A 6,329-nucleotide genomic window follows, 5' to 3' on the forward strand; every position below is an offset into this window, starting at 1 on the left:
TTTACATCCTGTGGGCTGTGAGCTGCAGAAAATTTCATCCCAGTACTCACCAAGACTACAAGGACAGGTAGAGCTCACATGTTCAGGCACATGGAAAACGTGAAGCACAGTGGGTCTCAGTGAAAATGCCCATTGAAAGCAACTGCCCCATTTCTCTGGATATCTACACATTTTAAGATATCCCAATATCTTTTTCTCTTGAAAGATAAAACCATTATGAACAACACAGAGTTATAGGTAAGTATCAGAAAATGTTTCCTGAACCCTTGCAGTCAAAAGTCCTAATTTCACAATTTCACATGGGCTTCCTTTGCTCATAAAGATTTTCTAACCAAAACTGCAGTGGTTTGTTTATGATGACCTGGGATAATTTGTTTTTCAGACACTGCCATATTCTTGTCTTTGTAGAAATGTGTTGCTCTGAGTTACTATTGCTAGCAATGCTATGAAATATTTTAGATGGAAACAAGGAGAAAAGGACCTTTTTGACACCCTTTGGAACACCAAATTTTACATTTATTATGGGTAGTGATCGCAATAGCACAGAGTCCTTTTTATTACCTTCCACTAATAATATATTCTCTATTTTGCTTAAGGTGAACAATGATATTCAGACAGGAAGAATTACTAATAAAGAAAAGACAAAGCTTTAAATTATAAAAATGACTTGATAGTTTCTCTCTGTAATACATTTTAAGTCCAGAAGGGACCATTAAGATCACCAATATGCCAAAGATTTTTACACTGTGCTTTTTGATATATAGGATCTCAAGTATCATACCATTCCTTTTGACCCTTGCTCTTGAGCACTATCTCTGATGGATTTTTATAAACTGCATATTGAAATATTCACATGCTTAGGGGCCTGCTCACAAACTGAAAGATATTAGAGAAGCATAATTTCTTTTCAGAAGAGCAGTCTTTTTTTTTTTAGGATAAAAGTTTTGCTGTGTTTCTATAAAAGGTGAAAGAAAAGTTTGTCAGGCTGCCATGTCTTGGATTTTAAAAGATTGGTGGCAATTTTGAAAAGACTGGTAGCAATTTTAATGAGTTCTAATTCTATGTCTGGGGTAAAACTGAATATTTCTGGGTATTCAGCAAGAGTTATAGCAGTTATGCCATTTACGGGCTCTCCATTACTCTACCCACTGCCATTCAGCACAGACAGACACCATCATGAGAAGAATTGCCAACCTCAACAGCTGATCTCTACAGATCACTATCACAAATTAAAACATATCACAAATTATGAGAGTACTGATCTTGTCAGGAATCAGATTAAATTCTGGGTAGGTCGAATAGAAAAGGCAAATAAAGAGAAAGGAAGTGAAATCCATTCCCACATTTGTTCAACTGTCTGGGTGACCTGGGGAGCCCCTGTGGCAGTGAATGAATTGTCCCCCCCTGCAGATAAAGGATTAAAACTCTTTGTTCTGTGTGCTCATTTAAGGAGGGCTGAGGGGATCCATAGGAATGGGAGTGGAGCCATGGAGTCCCTGTGCTGCTGTCGTGGCTGAGCTCAGCCCCACGCAGCCGCTCGCTCTCCCAGGTGGGAGGGAGAGAGAATCAGAAGAGCAAAAGTGAGAAAACTTGTGGGCTGAGATGAAGACAGTTTAGTAAGGGAAGGAAAAGCCATGCACACAAGCAAAGCCAAACAAGGAGGAATTCATTCCCCACTTCCCATGGGTGGGCAGGGGTTCAGCCATCCCCAGGAAAGCCACAACAGTGACTTGGGAAGACAAAAGCCATTGCTCTGAACATTCCCACTTCCTTCTCCTTCCTCATGAGCACAGCATCACAGTCTGGAACATCCCTTGGGTCATTGGGGTCAGCTGGCCTGGCTCTGTCCCCTCCCAAATCCTTGTGCACCCCCGTTGCTGGTGGGGTGGAGGTGAGGAGCAGAAAAAGCTCTGTGGGCTCTGTGTAAGCCCTGCTCAACCATAACCAAAACATCCCTGAGTTATCCACAGTGCTCCCAGCACAAATCCAAAGCACAGCCACACATCAGCTACTGTGAAAAGAATTAACCCTACCCCAGCCAAAACCAGCACAGCTGCCTTGAACATTTTCTCCCCAAAGCCTCGTTTATAGCAGCATAGCAGCAACTTTACTTTTGAAATATATTTATCAACTGCTATTGTTAAATGTGCCCCAAGAATTTTATTTTCCAAAGGGAGGATAACATCAGCTTTTACACATCAACAAACAAGGAGAGAAAAAGCTTTTTTTGTTAAGATGTGGAATGTCAATTTTTGTGGGGGTAATAGCTGGAGGTGCATAAAACCAAATTCTGCCATTTAATTAGTAATCAGCAGTGATCTGTTAGTCAGAGTTACTGTAATTCATGAACTGTTAAGGCAAAGCAAAAATGGCAAGTAATTAGACTGTATCCATTAGAGCTTTCCCAGCACACACTCATACAGGCAGGGTTTCAATCGGAGGCAGAAGTGGAAGTGTGAAACTCCTTAATATATTCCACTTTTTAATTAGCAATCAGTGCTGATTTGTCAGCCATACCAACTCTAATGCATGAGCCATTGAAACACAGAAAAAAGGCACACTTTCAAAATCATTTATGCTTATATTTACATTCCCTCCAGGCTGAAATATTGGAGAAACCACTGAAATGCCATCAGAGAGCAGCACAAAGTGTGTAGGAGTTCACAATCCAACACAACCACTGCATCACCGATGGTCTGGGTGAAGACACAAGCTGAGTATTTACAAGAGGCAGTTGGCATGTCCAGATACTCACCAATAAACATTGATAAGCATTACCTTTGTTAACAGTACACAACTCAAAATCTCCAAGAGCTCAGGTAGCACTGTTTATATTCCACTCAACTCCATTTTAAAGAATCCATTAATAAATTGATACGTACTTCACAAGTTGTTGCATTTTGGATGGAGAAGGAGGTGGGAGAAGTATAAAAAGTCCTCCTTTGCCTGATCTTCAGAGCTGCCAGAGAAACCTGAGCAGGAGCAGCAGAACACAGCCTGCTCCTGGGCTTTGGCAGGTGTATGATTTTACTTCCCCCGAGCCAGGATGGGTTCTGCAGCACTCCTGAGACCAAGCAGCAAAACTGGGCACTCCAGCATTAGGCCAAGGGCCTCTTCTTCTTCAGCCCTTAAAGAAATTGAGGAGCTGGGGGAAGAGGGGGAATGAGGTGTAGACGTTCTTCTCTTTTTGTCATTATAAATATCAGAAGTTTAATTCCTTAATTTCACTCATATAAAGTACATGTACTAGGCCTCCCTACAGGGGGTAAAAGGCTGCTTCATATATATTTGTAAGAACCTTTTGTTTATCTAAATACACAAACACATCCATATTTTTATATATACTAACTTACTTCAAAAACAGAGGGTATCTCCCACAATAGTCAGGCCGTTCTTTAAGTCAGTGTCAGTGTATGGATCAGCTGATAAAGGCATCAACACAGCTTAAACAAATTACAATTTGCAGGTAGGGTGGTAATTGCACTTCTAACTGCCTAAATTAAGTATACAAAGGCCTGATTGCATTTGTATAGAGGTTGACAGGATACTCTGTGCCAGCTGAAAATTCTGCCCTCACTAGTGGCAATGTTCTTAACAAAAAATTGCTGTTGTTTGCCTAACATCTGACAAAGTGACATCTATTTCACTACGTGTTTAATTAGTTTGTTTTCATGGTGTTCCCATTTCCATTTCAGCTTTCCTTACTGCTGGGAGCGGGCAGGTTTCTGGCTCTGCACTTAAGACGGGTCCCAAGGCAAAGAACAACGTGGCACCAGCTTGCCTTCACCCTCAGCCAGCATTTTCAGCTTTCAACAGCTTTTGTGTTTTTAAAGTACACTCCAGCTGCCCCCCTTTGTCTCTGAGGACTGGCTTTCAGGGGCTGTAAACATCCACCTCGCAGAGGAGTTTGCAGCTCCTGCGTTTGAAACAGCAACTACTTCTCTGCAAAGCACAGGTCAAGCTGTCCTGTTGAATCTACCACAAATTTGCAAACCGGTGCTCTCCAGCAGCTGCGAGATCTCCACCTTTTCTCTTTGAACAAGAACCTATAAAAGAATAACCATGTTAGGCCATTAATGCTTTAATAGTTTGTGAGTGTATATTTATTAATTCTAGGCTCCAACATCTATTCCCCAATTCCTCCATTCTCTTCTTGGGGCTCTTCTAAATTTTGTAAGCAAGAAAACAAGCTCTTGCTTCCTTAAACATCACACCACCAAACACCCATCCAAAAAAAGGCCTTTTCCTTTGGTAGCTCTCCTTCAATTACCAATTTAGAGCACTGGTTCAGAGGATTCTTGTAGCTTAATGAGAGCAGTTCATTAAGCTGTTTTTGTACAGCCCACAAAAAAAGTTATGTTTTAAATAAAGACCATCCTTTGACCTCTTCTTCAGAATTCCAGTTTTTCTGAATGACAGAATTCTGTATGTTGAACATGTGTTTGCTGATGCTGTAGCAGAGATGTTAGAAAGGAATATCCTTTTTATCCCAGTATTTTTTTCCTTAAGAGTTGCAGAACAGATCTTATAGTCTTACAATTCAGAAATCTCAACAAAAAGACTTGGGAAACTATACTGAATTCTACTAAACTGTCCAAATTTAAGAAATTATTCAGGAGATGTGAATTGTGTGCATCCTGACTGAGGCTAGGTGTTGTACAAAACCAGATGCTTAATGCTACTCAGTAAGTCACATCTCATGGAGTGGGATGGTAAAAGTAACATTGTTTAAAATTCTGGTTTGGGGAAACAGTCTCACTTCAGATTTCAAAGAACGCCAGCCAAAATACCCTCCAAAATTACGTACTTATTCCAATGCTACAAACACATGCAATATTGGAAATGGAAAAGGTGAGGCAAACTTCTCTTTTGTAAAAATTCCTTATTTTGACTTGTTTCTTTTATTCTGGATAACCTTTTTAACTTGGCAAGTTCATTTCCACCTCTGAGCCTGGTCTGTCATCTTACTGAAGATTTTGCTGCTGTGTTTCAGCTGTAAAACACTCTCCCATCAAGAGAAATAAATACTGAGCAGACCCTAACAATTGTTAGCAGTCCACTTATTTTTTCACAGAAGTAGAAGCAGCTCTTGCTGAAACTTGACATAACAAGCTAAGATAAAGCATCCAGAATGTAGGAGTGGATGAAGTCACACCAGAAGCTGAAATAGCCTTCCTCCTTCTCCAGGAGTCAGCAAGTCTGGGCAGAACTGGCTCCGCCATTACAGTGTGCAACAGCTGAAGAGCAGGAGGACTCAGCACTGGGACAGCCTGAGAGTGCTGTAAGTTTGCACAGAAGTTACCAGGTTGAAGATCCCCTGGCAAAAATAACAAAAAAAAAAAAAAAAAAAAAAAAAAACCAAAAAAAAAAAAAAAAAAAAAAAAAAAAAAACAAAAAACCAAGAAACCAAGAACTGTTGTTGGATTTTTAACATCGTATTTATTGGATAGTTTCTTCTGTAGAAGACCTTATGATAGAAGTGTCAGTGCACATTCAGCACAGATGCTCATTCTGGGTGGACAAGGACAAAAAAAAAACCCACAAAACCATGGACTGGGAACATAGATCCAGGGGAGATTCATTAATATATTAAGAAAAAACAAAAAAATATTCAGGCCTATCAAGTGGTATACTTTATTAGGAATAACTATATAGATAATCAGAGTACAGTTGTAGGCTGGAGCTCAACAATGCTTTTTTTTTTCCGCATAAAAAAGTAAACTTTCATAAAAGCTTGTTTAGCAAAGCCAGAAGCAGTGTTATTTTAAACAGTTTATTTACATTGCTCAGATTGGCAAAAAGAGATATAAAAAACAGTGCAGTCTGACAAATTCAAAAGCATCACTAGTTACATATAGATACAAGACAAAACACAGGTGGTTAAATAGAAACCAGAAGTTGTGAACTCCTGCTAATACCAACAGTTGAACTGTTAATGAAATGCAGAAATTTACATATTCATATAGTTTGTGCATTGCAGGGTACAAACTGTTCAGAGATGACAGGAGTGAACATAGTTTTAAAGGAAGACATAAATACATGAGAAAGCCTAAAAGCCTTAGGAGTTGGACACTGAAATTTGACACACCAAAATTGGACCCTGAAGTTCCAATGTCACACCAATAATCCCATGCATTAAATAATGATTTGTTAACCAAGTATGGGGAGTGTGTGGGGGTTTGATTTCTTAACAACCCTACTTAAAAAACCCTACTTTTAACAACTCCTACTTAAAAGGAGTGTAATTCTTTTCCTCAGACTTCCACTTCAAAGCAAGACGAAGAATTCAATTGATCATTTTTGGTGGTCAAAGCTCCTCATACCCCTGT

Source organism: Lonchura striata, chromosome 10 (genome assembly GCF_046129695.1).
Source record: "Lonchura striata isolate bLonStr1 chromosome 10, bLonStr1.mat, whole genome shotgun sequence".
Taxonomy (NCBI): domain Eukaryota; kingdom Metazoa; phylum Chordata; class Aves; order Passeriformes; family Estrildidae; genus Lonchura; species Lonchura striata.